This window comes from Diuraphis noxia, unplaced genomic scaffold, assembly GCF_037042655.1.
Source record: "Diuraphis noxia isolate RWA-SAM2 unplaced genomic scaffold, SU_Dnox_SAM2 contig0004, whole genome shotgun sequence".
Classification (NCBI taxonomy): domain Eukaryota; kingdom Metazoa; phylum Arthropoda; class Insecta; order Hemiptera; family Aphididae; genus Diuraphis; species Diuraphis noxia.
This window is the reverse complement of record NW_028301714.1, coordinates 720580-739501: the sequence shown is the minus strand read 5'-3', so window position 1 is coordinate 739501 and position 18922 is coordinate 720580.

Sequence of the window (18922 nt, the reverse complement as noted above, 5' to 3'; positions counted from 1 at the left end):
TATTGAACTAATCATACTTTTTATATTTTTATCGTTAAGTTCACATTATTTTACATCTAAAACACGTCTTTACAATACATTTGGGTAAATATAAAAGGTCGTAAAAAAATTTTGAAATACAGGTGATGAATCCGCTAAATATCGTCTTAAGTCATTTCTATTAAACTAATCATACTTTTTATATTTTTAACGTTAAGTTCACATTATTTTACATCTAAAACACGTATTTACAATACATTTGGGTGAATACAAAAAATAGAAAAAAAATTTGGGAAAAAATTGGGTAAAAAATGGTGATAATTCCGTTAAATATCGTTTAAAGTCATTTGTATTGAACTAATCATACTTTTTATATTTTTATCGTTAAGTTCACATTATTTTACATCTAAAACACGTCTTTACAATACATTTGGGTGAATATAAAAGGTCGTAAAAAAATTTTGAAATACAGGTGATGAATCCGCTAAATATCGTCTTAAGTCATTTCTATTAAACTAATCATACTTTTTATATTTTTAACGTTAAGTTCACATTATTTTACATCTAAAACACGTATTTACAATACATTTGGGTGAATACAAAAAATAGAAAAAAAATTTGGGAAAAAATTGGGTAAAAAATGGTGATAATTCCGCTAAATATCGTTTAAAGTCATTTGTATTGAACTAATCATACTTTTTATATTTTTATCGTTAAGTTCACATTATTTTACATCTAAAACACGTCTTTACAATACATTTGGGTGAATATAAAAGGTCGTAAGAAAATTTTGAAATACAGGTGATGAATCCGCTAAATATCGTCTTAAGTCATTACTATTAAACTAATCATACTTTTTATATTTTTATCGTTAAGTTCACATAATTTTACATCTAAAACACGTCTTTACAATACATTTGGGTGAATATAAAAGGTCGTAAAAAAATTTTGAAATACAGGTGATGAATCCGCTAAATATCGTCTTAAGTCATTTCTATTAAACTAATCATACTTTTTATATTTTTAACGTTAAGTTCACATTATTTTACATCTAAAACACGTATTTACAATACATTTGGTTGAATACAAAAAATAGAAAAAAAATTTGGGCAAAAATTTGGTAAAAGATGGTGATAATTTCGCTAAATATCGATTAAAGTCATTTGTATTGAACTAATCATACTTTTTATATTTTTATCGTTAAGTTCACATTATTTTACATCTAAAACACGTCTTTACAATACATTTGGGTAAATATAAAAGGTCGTAAAAAAATTTTGAAATACAGGTGATGAATCCGCTAAATATCGTCTTAAGTCATTTCTATTAAACTAATCATACTTTTTATATTTTTAACGTTAAGTTCACATTATTTTACATCTAAAACACGTATTTACAATACATTTGGGTGAATACAAAAAATAGAAAAAAAATTTGGGAAAAAATTGGGTAAAAAATGGTGATAATTCCGCTAAATATCGTTTAAAGTCATTTGTATTGACTTAATCATACTTTTTATATTTTTATCGTTAAGTTCACATTATTTTACATCTAAAACACGTCTTTACAATACATTTGGGTGAATATAAAAGGTCGTAAAAAAATTTTGAAATACAGGTGATGAATCCGCTAAATATCGTCTTAAGTCATTTCTATTAAACTAATCATACTTTTTATATTTTTAACGTTAAGTTCACATTATTTTACATCTAAAACACGTATTTACAATACATTTGGGTGAATACAAAAAATAGAAAAAAAATTTGGGAAAAAATTGGGTAAAAAATGGTGATAATTCCGTTAAATATCGTTTAAAGTCATTTGTATTGAACTAATCATACTTTTTATATTTTTATCGTTAAGCTCACATTATTTTACATCTAAAACACGTCTTTACAATACATTTGGGTGAATATAAAAGGTCGTAAAAAAATTTTGAAATACAGGTGATGAATCCGCTAAATATCGTCTTAAGTCATTTCTATTAAACTAATCATACTTTTTATATTTTTAACGTTAAGTTCACATTATTTTACATCTAAAACACGTATTTACAATACATTTGGGTGAATACAAAAATTAGAAAAAAATTTTGGGAAAAAATTTGGTAAAAAATGGTGATAATTTCGCTAAATATCGTCTTAAGTCATTTCTATTAAACTAATCATACTTTTTATATTTTTAACGTTAAGTTCACATTATTTTACATCTAAAACACGTATTTACAATACATTTGGGTGAATACAAAAAATAGAAAAAAAATTTGGGAAAAAATTGGGTAAAAAATGGTGATAATTCCGTTAAATATCGTTTAAAGTCATTTGTATTGAACTAATCATACTTTTTATATTTTTATCGTTAAGTTCACATTATTTTACATCTAAAACACGTCTTTACAATACATTTGGGTGAATATAAAAGGTCGTAAAAAAATTTTGAAATACAGGTGATGAATCCGCTAAATATCGTCTTAAGTCATTTCTATTAAACTAATCATACTTTTTATATTTTTAACGTTAAGTTCACATTATTTTACATCTAAAACACGTAATTACAATACATTTGGGTGAATACAAAAAATAGAAAAAAAATTTGGGAAAAAATTGGGTAAAAAATGGTGATAATTCCGTTAAATATCGTTTAAAGTCATTTGTATTGAACTAATCATACTTTTTATATTTTTATCGTTAAGTTCACATTATTTTACATCTAAAACACGTCTTTACAATACATTTGGGTGAATATAAAAGGTCGTAAAAAAATTTTGAAATACAGGTGATGAATCCGCTAAATATCGTCTTAAGTCATTTCTATTAAACTAATCATACTTTTTATATTTTTAACGTTAAGTTCACATTATTTTACATCTAAAACACGTATTTACAATACATTTGGGTGAATACAAAAAATAGAAAAAAAATTTGGGAAAAAATTGGGTAAAAAATGGTGATAATTCCGCTAAATATCGTTTAAAGTCATTTGTATTGAACTAATCATACTTTTTATATTTTTATCGTTAAGTTCACATTATTTTACATCTAAAACACGTCTTTACAATATATTTGGGTGAATATAAAAGGTCGTAAAAAAATTTTGAAATACAGGTGATGAATCCGCTAAATATCGTCTTAAGTCATTTCTATTAAACTAATCATACTTTTTATATTTTTATCGTTAAGTTCACATAATTTTACATCTAAAACACGTCTTTACAATACATTTGGGTGAATATAAAAGGTCGTAAAAAAATTTTGAAATACAGGTGATGAATCCGCTAAATATCGTCTTAAGTCATTTCTATTAAACTAATCATACTTTTTATATTTTTATCGTTAAGTTCATATTATTTTACATCTAAATACGTATTTACAATACATTTGGGTGAATACAAAAAATAGAAAAAAAATTTGGGAAAAAATTTGGTAAAAAATGGTGATAATTCCGCTAAATATCGTTTAAAGTCATTTGTATTGACTTAATCATACTTTTTATATTTTTATCGTTAAGTTCACATTATTTTACATCTAAAACACGTCTTTACAATACATTTGGGTGAATATAAAAGGTCGTAAAAAAATTTTGAAATACAGGTGATGAATCCGCTAAATATCGTCTTAAGTCATTTCTATTAAACTAATCATACTTTTTATATTTTTAACGTTAAGTTCACATTATTTTACATCTAAAACACGTATTTACAATACATTTGGGTGAATACAAAAATTAGAAAAAAATTTTGGGAAAAAATTTGGTAAAAAATGGTGATAATTTCGCTAAATATCGTCTTAAGTCATTTCTATTAAACTAATCATACTTTTTATATTTTTAACGTTAAGTTCACATTATTTTACATCTAAAACACGTATTTACAATACATTTGGGTGAATACAAAAAATAGAAAAAAAATTTGGGAAAAAATTGGGTAAAAAATGGTGATAATTCCGTTAAATATCGTTTAAAGTCATTTGTATTGAACTAATCATACTTTTTATATTTTTATCGTTAAGTTCACATTATTTTACATCTAAAACACGTCTTTACAATACATTTGGGTGAATATAAAAGGTCGTAAAAAAATTTTGAAATACAGGTGATGAATCCGCTAAATATCGTCTTAAGTCATTTCTATTAAACTAATCATACTTTTTATATTTTTAACGTTAAGTTCACATTATTTTACATCTAAAACACGTAATTACAATACATTTGGGTGAATACAAAAAATAGAAAAAAAATTTGGGAAAAAATTGGGTAAAAAATGGTGATAATTCCGTTAAATATCGTTTAAAGTCATTTGTATTGAACTAATCATACTTTTTATATTTTTATCGTTAAGTTCACATTATTTTACATCTAAAACACGTCTTTACAATACATTTGGGTGAATATAAAAGGTCGTAAAAAAATTTTGAAATACAGGTGATGAATCCGCTAAATATCGTCTTAAGTCATTTCTATTAAACTAATCATACTTTTTATATTTTTAACGTTAAGTTCACATTATTTTACATCTAAAACACGTATTTACAATACATTTGGGTGAATACAAAAAATAGAAAAAAAATTTGGGAAAAAATTGGGTAAAAAATGGTGATAATTCCGCTAAATATCGTTTAAAGTCATTTGTATTGAACTAATCATACTTTTTATATTTTTATCGTTAAGTTCACATTATTTTACATCTAAAACACGTCTTTACAATATATTTGGGTGAATATAAAAGGTCGTAAAAAAATTTTGAAATACAGGTGATGAATCCGCTAAATATCGTCTTAAGTCATTTCTATTAAACTAATCATACTTTTTATATTTTTATCGTTAAGTTCACATAATTTTACATCTAAAACACGTCTTTACAATACATTTGGGTGAATATAAAAGGTCGTAAAAAAATTTTGAAATACAGGTGATGAATCCGCTAAATATCGTCTTAAGTCATTTCTATTAAACTAATCATACTTTTTATATTTTTATCGTTAAGTTCATATTATTTTACATCTAAATACGTATTTACAATACATTTGGGTGAATACAAAAAATAGAAAAAAAATTTGGGAAAAAATTTGGTAAAAAATGGTGATAATTCCGCTAAATATCGTTTAAAGTCATTTGTATTGACTTAATCATACTTTTTATATTTTTATCGTTAAGTTCACATTATTTTACATCTAAAACACGTCTTTACAATACATTTGGGTGAATATAAAAGGTCGTAAAAAAATTTTGAAATACAGGTGATGAATCCGCTAAATATCGTCTTAAGTCATTTCTATTAAACTAATCATACTTTTTATATTTTTAACGTTAAGTTCACATTATTTTACATCTAAAACACGTATTTACAATACATTTGGGTGAATACAAAAAATAGAAAAAAAATTTGGGAAAAAATTGGGTAAAAAATGGTGATAATTCCGCTAAATATCGTTTAAAGTCATTTGTATTGAACTAATCATACTTTTTATATTTTTAACGTTAAGTTCACATTATTTTACATCTAAAACACGTATTTACAATACATTTGGGTGAATATAAAAGGTCGTAAAAAAATTTTGAAATACAGGTGATGAATCCGCTAAATATCGTCTTAAGTCATTTCTATTAAACTAATCATACTTTTTATATTTTTAACGTTAAGTTCACATTATTTTACATCTAAAACACGTATTTACAATACATTTGGGTGAATACAAAAAATAGAAAAAAAATTTGGGAAAAAATTGGGTAAAAAATGGTGATAATTCCGTTAAATATCGTTTAAAGTCATTTGTATTGAACTAATCATACTTTTTATATTTTTATCGTTAAGTTCACATTATTTTACATCTAAAACACGTCTTTACAATACATTTGGGTGAATATAAAAGGTCGTAAAAAAATTTTGAAATACAGGTGATGAATCCGCTAAATATCGTCTTAAGTCATTTCTATTAAACTAATCATACTTTTTATATTTTTAACGTTAAGTTCACATTATTTTACATCTAAAACACGTATTTACAATACATTTGGGTGAATACAAAAAATAGAAAAAAAATTTGGGAAAAAATTGGGTAAAAAATGGTGATAATTCCGCTAAATATCGTTTAAAGTCATTTGTATTGAACTAATCATACTTTTTATATTTTTATCGTTAAGTTCACATTATTTTACATCTAAAACACGTCTTTACAATATATTTGGGTGAATATAAAAGGTCGTAAAAAAATTTTGAAATACAGGTGATGAATCCGCTAAATATCGTCTTAAGTCATTTCTATTAAACTAATCATACTTTTTATATTTTTATCGTTAAGTTCACATAATTTTACATCTAAAACACGTCTTTACAATACATTTGGGTGAATATAAAAGGTCGTAAAAAAATTTTGAAATACAGGTGATGAATCCGCTAAATATCGTCTTAAGTCATTTCTATTAAACTAATCATACTTTTTATATTTTTATCGTTAAGTTCATATTATTTTACATCTAAATACGTATTTACAATACATTTGGGTGAATACAAAAAATAGAAAAAAAATTTGGGAAAAAATTTGGTAAAAAATGGTGATAATTCCGCTAAATATCGTTTAAAGTCATTTGTATTGACTTAATCATACTTTTTATATTTTTATCGTTAAGTTCACATTATTTTACATCTAAAACACGTCTTTACAATACATTTGGGTGAATATAAAAGGTCGTAAAAAAATTTTGAAATACAGGTGATGAATCCGCTAAATATCGTCTTAAGTCATTTCTATTAAACTAATCATACTTTTTATATTTTTAACGTTAAGTTCACATTATTTTACATCTAAAACACGTATTTACAATACATTTGGGTGAATACAAAAAATAGAAAAAAAATTTGGGAAAAAATTGGGTAAAAAATGGTGATAATTCCGCTAAATATCGTTTAAAGTCATTTGTATTGAACTAATCATACTTTTTATATTTTTATCGTTAAGTTCACATTATTTTACATCTAAAACACGTCTTTACAATACATTTGGGTGAATATAAAAGGTCGTAAAAAAATTTTGAAATACAGGTGATGAATCCGCTAAATATCGTCTTAAGTCATTTCTATTAAACTAATCATACTTTTTATATTTTTATCGTTAAGTTCACATAATTTTACATCTAAAACACGTCTTTACAATACATTTGGGTGAATATAAAAGGTCGTAAAAAAATTTTGAAATACAGGTGATGAATCCGCTAAATATCGTCTTAAGTCATTTCTATTAAACTAATCATACTTTTTATATTTTTATCGTTAAGTTCATATTATTTTACATCTAAATACGTATTTACAATACATTTGGGTGAATACAAAAAATAGAAAAAAAATTTGGGAAAAAATTTGGTAAAAAATGGTGATAATTCCGCTAAATATCGTTTAAAGTCATTTGTATTGACTTAATCATACTTTTTATATTTTTATCGTTAAGTTCACATTATTTTACATCTAAAACACGTCTTTACAATACATTTGGGTGAATATAAAAGGTCGTAAAAAAATTTTGAAATACAGGTGATGAATCCGCTAAATATCGTCTTAAGTCATTTCTATTAAACTAATCATACTTTTTATATTTTTAACGTTAAGTTCACATTATTTTACATCTAAAACACGTATTTACAATACATTTGGGTGAATACAAAAAATAGAAAAAAAATTTGGGAAAAAATTGGGTAAAAAATGGTGATAATTCCGTTAAATATCGTTTAAAGTCATTTGTATTGAACTAATCATACTTTTTATATTTTTATCGTTAAGTTCACATTATTTTACATCTAAAACACGTCTTTACAATACATTTGGGTGAATATAAAAGGTCGTAAAAAAATTTTGAAATACAGATGATGAATCCGCTAAATATCGTCTTAAGTCATTTCTATTAAACTAATCATACTTTTTATATTTTTAACGTTAAGTTCACATTATTTTACATCTAAAACACGTATTTACAATACATTTGGGTGAATACAAAAATTAGAAAAAAATTTTGGGAAAAAATTTGGTAAAAAATGGTGATAATTTCGCTAAATATCGTCTTAAGTCATTTCTATTAAACTAATCATACTTTTTATATTTTTAACGTTAAGTTCACATTATTTTACATCTAAAACACGTATTTACAATACATTTGGGTGAATACAAAAAATAGAAAAAAAATTTGGGAAAAAATTGGGTAAAAAATGGTGATAATTCCGTTAAATATCGTTTAAAGTCATTTGTATTGAACTAATCATACTTTTTATATTTTTATCGTTAAGTTCACATTATTTTACATCTAAAACACGTCTTTACAATACATTTGGGTGAATATAAAAGGTCGTAAAAAAATTTTGAAATACAGGTGATGAATCCGCTAAATATCGTCTTAAGTCATTTCTATTAAACTAATCATACTTTTTATATTTTTAACGTTAAGTTCACATTATTTTACATCTAAAACACGTATTTACAATACATTTGGGTGAATACAAAAATTAGAAAAAAATTTTGGGAAAAAATTTGGTAAAAAATGGTGATAATTTCGCTAAATATCGTCTTAAGTCATTTCTATTAAACTAATCATACTTTTTATATTTTTAACGTTAAGTTCACATTATTTTACATCTAAAACACGTCTTTACAATACATTTGGGTGAATATAAAAGGTCGTAAAAAAATTTTGAAATACAGGTGATGAATCCGCTAAATATCGTCTTAAGTCATTTCTATTAAACTAATCATACTTTTTATATTTTTATCGTTAAGTTCATATTATTTTACATCTAAATACGTATTTACAATACATTTGGGTGAATACAAAAAATAGAAAAAAAATTTGGGAAAAAATTTGGTAAAAAATGGTGATAATTCCGCTAAATATCGTTTAAAGTCATTTGTATTGACTTAATCATACTTTTTATATTTTTATCGTTAAGTTCACATTATTTTACATCTAAAACACGTCTTTACAATACATTTGGGTGAATATAAAAGGTCGTAAAAAAATTTTGAAATACAGGTGATGAATCCGCTAAATATCGTCTTAAGTCATTTCTATTAAACTAATCATACTTTTTATATTTTTAACGTTAAGTTCACATTATTTTACATCTAAAACACGTATTTACAATACATTTGGGTGAATACAAAAAATAGAAAAAAAATTTGGGAAAAAATTGGGTAAAAAATGGTGATAATTCCGTTAAATATCGTTTAAAGTCATTTGTATTGAACTAATCATACTTTTTATATTTTTATCGTTAAGTTCACATTATTTTACATCTAAAACACGTCTTTACAATACATTTGGGTGAATATAAAAGGTCGTAAAAAAATTTTGAAATACAGGTGATGAATCCGCTAAATATCGTCTTAAGTCATTTCTATTAAACTAATCATACTTTTTATATTTTTAACGTTAAGTTCACATTATTTTACATCTAAAACACGTATTTACAATACATTTGGGTGAATACAAAAATTAGAAAAAAATTTTGGGAAAAAATTTGGTAAAAAATGGTGATAATTTCGCTAAATATCGTCTTAAGTCATTTCTATTAAACTAATCATACTTTTTATATTTTTAACGTTAAGTTCACATTATTTTACATCTAAAACACGTATTTACAATACATTTGGGTGAATACAAAAAATAGAAAAAAAATTTGGGAAAAAATTGGGTAAAAAATGGTGATAATTCCGTTAAATATCGTTTAAAGTCATTTGTATTGAACTAATCATACTTTTTATATTTTTATCGTTAAGTTCACATTATTTTACATCTAAAACACGTCTTTACAATACATTTGGGTGAATATAAAAGGTCGTAAAAAAATTTTGAAATACAGGTGATGAATCCGCTAAATATCGTCTTAAGTCATTTCTATTAAACTAATCATACTTTTTATATTTTTAACGTTAAGTTCACATTATTTTACATCTAAAACACGTATTTACAATACATTTGGGTGAATACAAAAATTAGAAAAAAATTTTGGGAAAAAATTTGGTAAAAAATGGTGATAATTTCGCTAAATATCGTCTTAAGTCATTTCTATTAAACTAATCATACTTTTTATATTTTTAACGTTAAGTTCACATTATTTTACATCTAAAACACGTATTTACAATACATTTGGGTGAATACAAAAAATAGAAAAAAAATTTGGGAAAAAATTGGGTAAAAAATGGTGATAATTCCGTTAAATATCGTTTAAAGTCATTTGTATTGAACTAATCATACTTTTTATATTTTTATCGTTAAGTTCACATTATTTTACATCTAAAACACGTCTTTACAATACATTTGGGTGAATATAAAAGGTCGTAAAAAAATTTTGAAATACAGGTGATGAATCCGCTAAATATCGTCTTAAGTCATTTCTATTAAACTAATCATACTTTTTATATTTTTAACGTTAAGTTCACATTATTTTACATCTAAAACACGTATTTACAATACATTTGGGTGAATACAAAAAATAGAAAAAAAATTTGGGAAAAAATTGGGTAAAAAATGGTGATAATTCCGTTAAATATCGTTTAAAGTCATTTGTATTGAACTAATCATACTTTTTATATTTTTATCGTTAAGTTCACATTATTTTACATCTAAAACACGTCTTTACAATACATTTGGGTGAATATAAAAGGTCGTAAAAAATTTTGAAATACAGGTGATGAATCCGCTAAATATCGTCTTAAGTCATTTCTATTAAACTAATCATACTTTTTATATTTTTAACGTTAAGTTCACATTATTTTACATCTAAAACACGTATTTACAATACATTTGGGTGAATACAAAAAATAGAAAAAAAATTTGGGAAAAAATTGGGTAAAAAATGGTGATAATTCCGCTAAATATCGTTTAAAGTCATTTGTATTGAACTAATCATACTTTTTATATTTTTATCGTTAAGTTCACATTATTTTACATCTAAAACACGTCTTTACAATACATTTGGGTGAATATAAAAGGTCGTAAAAAAATTTTGAAATACAGGTGATGAATCCGCTAAATATCGTCTTAAGTCATTTCTATTAAACTAATCATACTTTTTATATTTTTATCGTTAAGTTCACATAATTTTACATCTAAAACACGTCTTTACAATACATTTGGGTGAATATAAAAGGTCGTAAAAAAATTTTGAAATACAGGTGATGAATCCGCTAAATATCGTCTTAAGTCATTTCTATTAAACTAATCATACTTTTTATATTTTTATCGTTAAGTTCATATTATTTTACATCTAAATACGTATTTACAATACATTTGGGTGAATACAAAAAATAGAAAAAAAATTTGGGAAAAAATTTGGTAAAAAATGGTGATAATTCCGCTAAATATCGTTTAAAGTCATTTGTATTGACTTAATCATACTTTTTATATTTTTATCGTTAAGTTCACATTATTTTACATCTAAAACACGTCTTTACAATACATTTGGGTGAATATAAAAGGTCGTAAAAAAATTTTGAAATACAGGTGATGAATCCGCTAAATATCGTCTTAAGTCATTTCTATTAAACTAATCATACTTTTTATATTTTTAACGTTAAGTTCACATTATTTTACATCTAAAACACGTATTTACAATACATTTGGGTGAATACAAAAAATAGAAAAAAAATTTGGGAAAAAATTGGGAAAAAAATGGTGATAATTCCGTTAAATATCGTTTAAAGTCATTTGTATTGAACTAATCATACTTTTTATATTTTTATCGTTAAGTTCACATTATTTTACATCTAAAACACGTCTTTACAATACATTTGGGTGAATATAAAAGGTCGTAAAAAAATTTTGAAATACAGATGATGAATCCGCTAAATATCGTCTTAAGTCATTTCTATTAAACTAATCATACTTTTTATATTTTTAACGTTAAGTTCACATTATTTTACATCTAAAACACGTATTTACAATACATTTGGGTGAATACAAAAATTAGAAAAAAATTTTGGGAAAAAATTTGGTAAAAAATGGTGATAATTTCGCTAAATATCGTCTTAAGTCATTTCTATTAAACTAATCATACTTTTTATATTTTTAACGTTAAGTTCACATTATTTTACATCTAAAACACGTATTTACAATACATTTGGGTGAATACAAAAAATAGAAAAAAAATTTGGGAAAAAATTGGGTAAAAAATGGTGATAATTCCGTTAAATATCGTTTAAAGTCATTTGTATTGAACTAATCATACTTTTTATATTTTTATCGTTAAGTTCACATTATTTTACATCTAAAACACGTCTTTACAATACATTTGGGTGAATATAAAAGGTCGTAAAAAAATTTTGAAATACAGGTGATGAATCCGCTAAATATCGTCTTAAGTCATTTCTATTAAACTAATCATACTTTTTATATTTTTAACGTTAAGTTCACATTATTTTACATCTAAAACACGTATTTACAATACATTTGGGTGAATACAAAAATTAGAAAAAAATTTTGGGAAAAAATTTGGTAAAAAATGGTGATAATTTCGCTAAATATCGTCTTAAGTCATTTCTATTAAACTAATCATACTTTTTATATTTTTAACGTTAAGTTCACATTATTTTACATCTAAAACACGTCTTTACAATACATTTGGGTGAATATAAAAGGTCGTAAAAAAATTTTGAAATACAGGTGATGAATCCGCTAAATATCGTCTTAAGTCATTTCTATTAAACTAATCATACTTTTTATATTTTTATCGTTAAGTTCATATTATTTTACATCTAAATACGTATTTACAATACATTTGGGTGAATACAAAAAATAGAAAAAAAATTTGGGAAAAAATTTGGTAAAAAATGGTGATAATTCCGCTAAATATCGTTTAAAGTCATTTGTATTGACTTAATCATACTTTTTATATTTTTATCGTTAAGTTCACATTATTTTACATCTAAAACACGTCTTTACAATACATTTGGGTGAATATAAAAGGTCGTAAAAAAATTTTGAAATACAGGTGATGAATCCGCTAAATATCGTCTTAAGTCATTTCTATTAAACTAATCATACTTTTTATATTTTTAACGTTAAGTTCACATTATTTTACATCTAAAACACGTATTTACAATACATTTGGGTGAATACAAAAAATAGAAAAAAAATTTGGGAAAAAATTGGGTAAAAAATGGTGATAATTCCGTTAAATATCGTTTAAAGTCATTTGTATTGAACTAATCATACTTTTTATATTTTTATCGTTAAGTTCACATTATTTTACATCTAAAACACGTCTTTACAATACATTTGGGTGAATATAAAAGGTCGTAAAAAAATTTTGAAATACAGGTGATGAATCCGCTAAATATCGTCTTAAGTCATTTCTATTAAACTAATCATACTTTTTATATTTTTATCGTTAAGTTCACATTATTTTACATCTAAAACACGTCTTTACAATACATTTGGGTGAATATAAAAGGTCGTAAAAAAAATTTGAAATACAGGTGATGAATCCGCTAAATATCGTCTTAAGTCATTTCTATTAAACTAATCATACTTTTTATATTTTTATCGTTAAGTTCACATAATTTTACATCTAAAACACGTCTTTACAATACATTTGGGTGAATATAAAAGGTCGTAAAAAAATTTTGAAATACAGGTGATGAATCCGCTAAATATCGTCTTAAGTCATTTCTATTAAACTAATCATACTTTTTATATTTTTAACGTTAAGTTCACATTATTTTACATCTAAAACACGTATTTACAATACATTTGGGTGAATACAAAAAATAGAAAAAAAATTTGGGAAAAAATTGGGTAAAAAATGGTGATAATTCCGCTAAATATCGTTTAAAGTCATTTGTATTGAACTAATCATACTTTTTATATTTTTATCGTTAAGTTCACATTATTTTACATCTAAAACACGTCTTTACAATACATTTGGGTGAATATAAAAGGTCGTAAAAAAATTTTGAAATACAGGTGATGAATCCGCTAAATATCGTCTTAAGTCATTTCTATTAAACTAATCATACTTTTTATATTTTTATCGTTAAGTTCACATAATTTTACATCTAAAACACGTCTTTACAATACATTTGGGTGAATATAAAAGGTCGTAAAAAAATTTTGAAATACAGGTGATGAATCCGCTAAATATCGTCTTAAGTCATTTCTATTAAACTAATCATACTTTTTATATTTTTATCGTTAAGTTCATATTATTTTACATCTAAATACGTATTTACAATACATTTGGGTGAATACAAAAAATAGAAAAAAAATTTGGGAAAAAATTTGGTAAAAAATGGTGATAATTCCGCTAAATATCGTTTAAAGTCATTTGTATTGACTTAATCATACTTTTTATATTTTTATCGTTAAGTTCACATTATTTTACATCTAAAACACGTCTTTACAATACATTTGGGTGAATATAAAAGGTCGTAAAAAAATTTTGAAATACAGGTGATGAATCCGCTAAATATCGTCTTAAGTCATTTCTATTAAACTAATCATACTTTTTATATTTTTAACGTTAAGTTCACATTATTTTACATCTAAAACACGTATTTACAATACATTTGGGTGAATACAAAAAATAGAAAAAAAATTTGGGAAAAAATTGGGTAAAAAATGGTGATAATTCCGCTAAATATCGTTTAAAGTCATTTGTATTGAACTAATCATACTTTTTATATTTTTATCGTTAAGTTCACATTATTTTACATCTAAAACACGTCTTTACAATACATTTGGGTGAATATAAAAGGTCGTAAAAAAATTTTGAAATACAGGTGATGAATCCGCTAAATATCGTCTTAAGTCATTTCTATTAAACTAATCATACTTTTTATATTTTTATCGTTAAGTTCACATAATTTTACATCTAAAACACGTCTTTACAATACATTTGGGTGAATATAAAAGGTCGTAAAAAAATTTTGAAATACAGGTGATGAATCCGCTAAATATCGTCTTAAGTCATTTCTATTAAACTAATCATACTTTTTATATTTTTATCGTTAAGTTCATATTATTTTACATCTAAATACGTATTTACAATACATTTGGGTGAATACAAAAAATAGAAAAAAAATTTGGGAAAAAATTTGGTAAAAAATGGTGATAATTCCGCTAAATATCGTTTAAAGTCATTTGTATTGACTTAATCATACTTTTTATATTTTTATCGTTAAGTTCACATTATTTTACATCTAAAACACGTCTTTACAATACATTTGGGTGAATATAAAAGGTCGTAAAAAAATTTTGAAATACAGGTGATGAATCCGCTAAATATCGTCTTAAGTCATTTCTATTAAACTAATCATACTTTTTATATTTTTAACGTTAAGTTCACATTATTTTACATCTAAAACACGTATTTACAATACATTTGGGTGAATACAAAAAATAGAAAAAAAATTTGGGAAAAAATTGGGTAAAAAATGGTGATAATTCCGCTAAATATCGTTTAAAGTCATTTGTATTGAACTAATCATACTTTTTATATTTTTATCGTTAAGTTCACATTATTTTACATCTAAAACACGTCTTTACAATACATTTGGGTGAATATAAAAGGTCGTAAAAAAATTTTGAAATACAGGTGATGAATCCGCTAAATATCGTCTTAAGTCATTTCTATTAAACTAATCATACTTTTTATATTTTTAACGTTAAGTTCACATTATTTTACATCTAAAACACGTATTTACAATACATTTGGGTGAATACAAAAAATAGAAAAAAAATTTGGGAAAAAATTGGGTAAAAAATGGTGATAATTCCGCTAAATATCGTTTAAAGTCATTTGTATTGAACTAATCATACTTTTTATATTTTTATCGTTAAGTTCACATTATTTTACATCTAAAACACGTCTTTACAATACATTTGGGTGAATATAAAAGGTCGTAAAAAAAATTTGAAATACAGGTGATGAATCCGCTAAATATCGTCTTAAGTCATTTCTATTAAACTAATCATACTTTTTATATTTTTATCGTTAAGTTCACATTATTTTACATCTAAAACACGTCTTTACAATACATTTGGGTGAATATAAAAGGTCGTAAAAAAAATTTGAAATACAGGTGATGAATCCGCTAAATATCGTCTTAAGTCATTTCTATTAAACTAATCATACTTTTTATATTTTTATCGTTAAGTTCACATTATTTTACATCTAAAACACGTCTTTACAATACATTTGGGTGAATATAAAAGGTCGTAAAAAAAATTTGAAATACAGGTGATGAATCCGCTAAATATCGTCTTAAGTCATTTCTATTAAACTAATCATACTTTTTATATTTTTATCGTTAAGTTCACATAATTTTACATCTAAAACACGTCTTTACAATACATTTGGGTGAATATAAAAGGTCGTAAAAAAATTTTGAAATACAGGTGATGAATCCGCTAAATATCGTCTTAAGTCATTTCTATTAAACTAATCATACTTTTTATATTTTTATCGTTAAGTTCATATTATTTTACATCTAAATACGTATTTACAATACATTTGGGTGAATACAAAAAATAGAAAAAAAATTTGGGAAAAAATTTGGTAAAAAATGGTGATAATTCCGCTAAATATCGTTTAAAGTCATTTGTATTGACTTAATCATACTTTTTATATTTTTATCGTTAAGTTCACATTATTTTACATCTAAAACACGTCTTTACAATACATTTGGGTGAATATAAAAGGTCGTAAAAAAATTTTGAAATACAGGTGATGAATCCGCTAAATATCGTCTTAAGTCATTTCTATTAAACTAATCATACTTTTTATATTTTTAACGTTAAGTTCACATTATTTTACATCTAAAACACGTATTTACAATACATTTGGGTGAATACAAAAAATAGAAAAAAAATTTGGGAAAAAATTGGGTAAAAAATGGTGATAATTCCGCTAAATATCGTTTAAAGTCATTTGTATTGAACTAATCATACTTTTTATATTTTTATCGTTAAGTTCACATTATTTTACATCTAAAACACGTCTTTACAATACATTTGGGTGAATATAAAAGGTCGTAAAAAATTTTGAAATACAGGTGATGAATCCGCTAAATATCGTCTTAAGTCATTTCTATTTAACTAATCATACTTTTTATATTTTTATCGTTAAGTTCACATAATTTTACATCTAAAACACGTCTTTACAATACATTTGGGTGAATATAAAAGGTCGTAAAAAAATTTTGAAATACAGGTGATGAATCCGCTAAATATCGTCTTAAGTCATTTCTATTAAACTAATCATACTTTTTATATTTTTATCGTTAAGTTCATATTATTTTACATCTAAATACGTATTTACAATACATTTGGGTGAATATAAAAAATAGAAAAAAAATTTGGGAAAAAATTTGGTAAAAAATGGTGATAATTCCGCTAAATATCGTTTAAAGTCATTTGTATTGACTTAATCATACTTTTTATATTTTTATCGTTAAGTTCACATTATTTTACATCTAAAACACGTCTTTACAATACATTTGGGTGAATATAAAAGGTCGTAAAAAAATTTTGAAATACAGGTGATGAATCCGCTAAATATCGTCTTAAGTCATTTCTATTAAACTAATCATACTTTTTATATTTTTAACGTTAAGTTCACATTATTTTACATCTAAAACACGTATTTACAATACATTTGGGTGAATACAAAAAATAGAAAAAAAATTTGGGAAAAAATTGGGTAAAAAATGGTGATAATTCCGCTAAATATCGTTTAAAGTCATTTGTATTGAACTAATCATACTTTTTATATTTTTATCGTTAAGTTCACATTATTTTACATCTATAACACGTCTTTACAATACATTTGGGTGAATATAAAAGGTCGTAAAAAAATTTTGAAATACAGGTGATGAATCCGCTAAATATCGTCTTAAGTCATTTCTATTAAACTAATCATACTTTTTATATTTTTAACGTTAAGTTCACATTATTATACATCTAAAACACGTATTTACAATACATTTGGTTGAATACAAAAAATAGAAAAAAAATTTGGGCAAAAATTTGGTAAAAAATGGTGATAATTTTGCTAAATATCGATTAAAGTCATTTGTATTGAACTAATCATACTTTTTATATTTTTATCGTTAAGTTCACATTATTTTACATCTAAAACACGTCTTTACAATACATTTGGGTGAATATAAAAGGTCGTAAAAAAATTTTGAAATACAGGTGATGAATCCGCTAAATATCGTCTTAAGTCATTTCTATTAAACTAATCATACTTTTTATATTTTTATCGTTAAGTTCATATTATTTTACATCTAAACACGTATTTACAATACATTTGGGTGAATACAAAAAATAGAAAAAAAATTTGGGAAAAAATTTGGTAAAAAATGATGATAATTCCGCTAAATATCGATTAAAGTCATTTGTATTGAACTAATCATACATTTTATATTTTTATCGTTAAGTTCACATTATTTTACATCTAAAACACGTATTTACAATACATTTGGGTGAATACAAAAAATAGAAAAAAAATTTGGGAAAAAATTGGGTAAAAAATGGTGATAATTCCGCTAAATATCGTTTAAAGTCATTTGTATTGAACTAATCATACTTTTTATATTTTTATCGTTAAGTTCACATTATTTTACATCTAAAACACGTCATTACAATACATTTGGGTGAATATAAAAGGTCGTAAAAAAATTTTGAAATACAGGTGATGAATCCGCTAAATATCGTCTTAAGTCATTTCTATTAAACTAATCATACTTTTTATATTTTTATCGTTAAGTTCACATAATTTTACATCTAAAACACGTCTTTACAATACATTTGGGTGAATATAAAAGGTCGTAAAAAAATTTTGAAATACAGGTGATGAATCCGCTAAATATCGTCTTAAGTCATTTCTATTAAACTAATCATACTTTTTATATTTTTATCGTTAAGTTCACATAATTTTACATCTAAAACACGTCTTTACAATA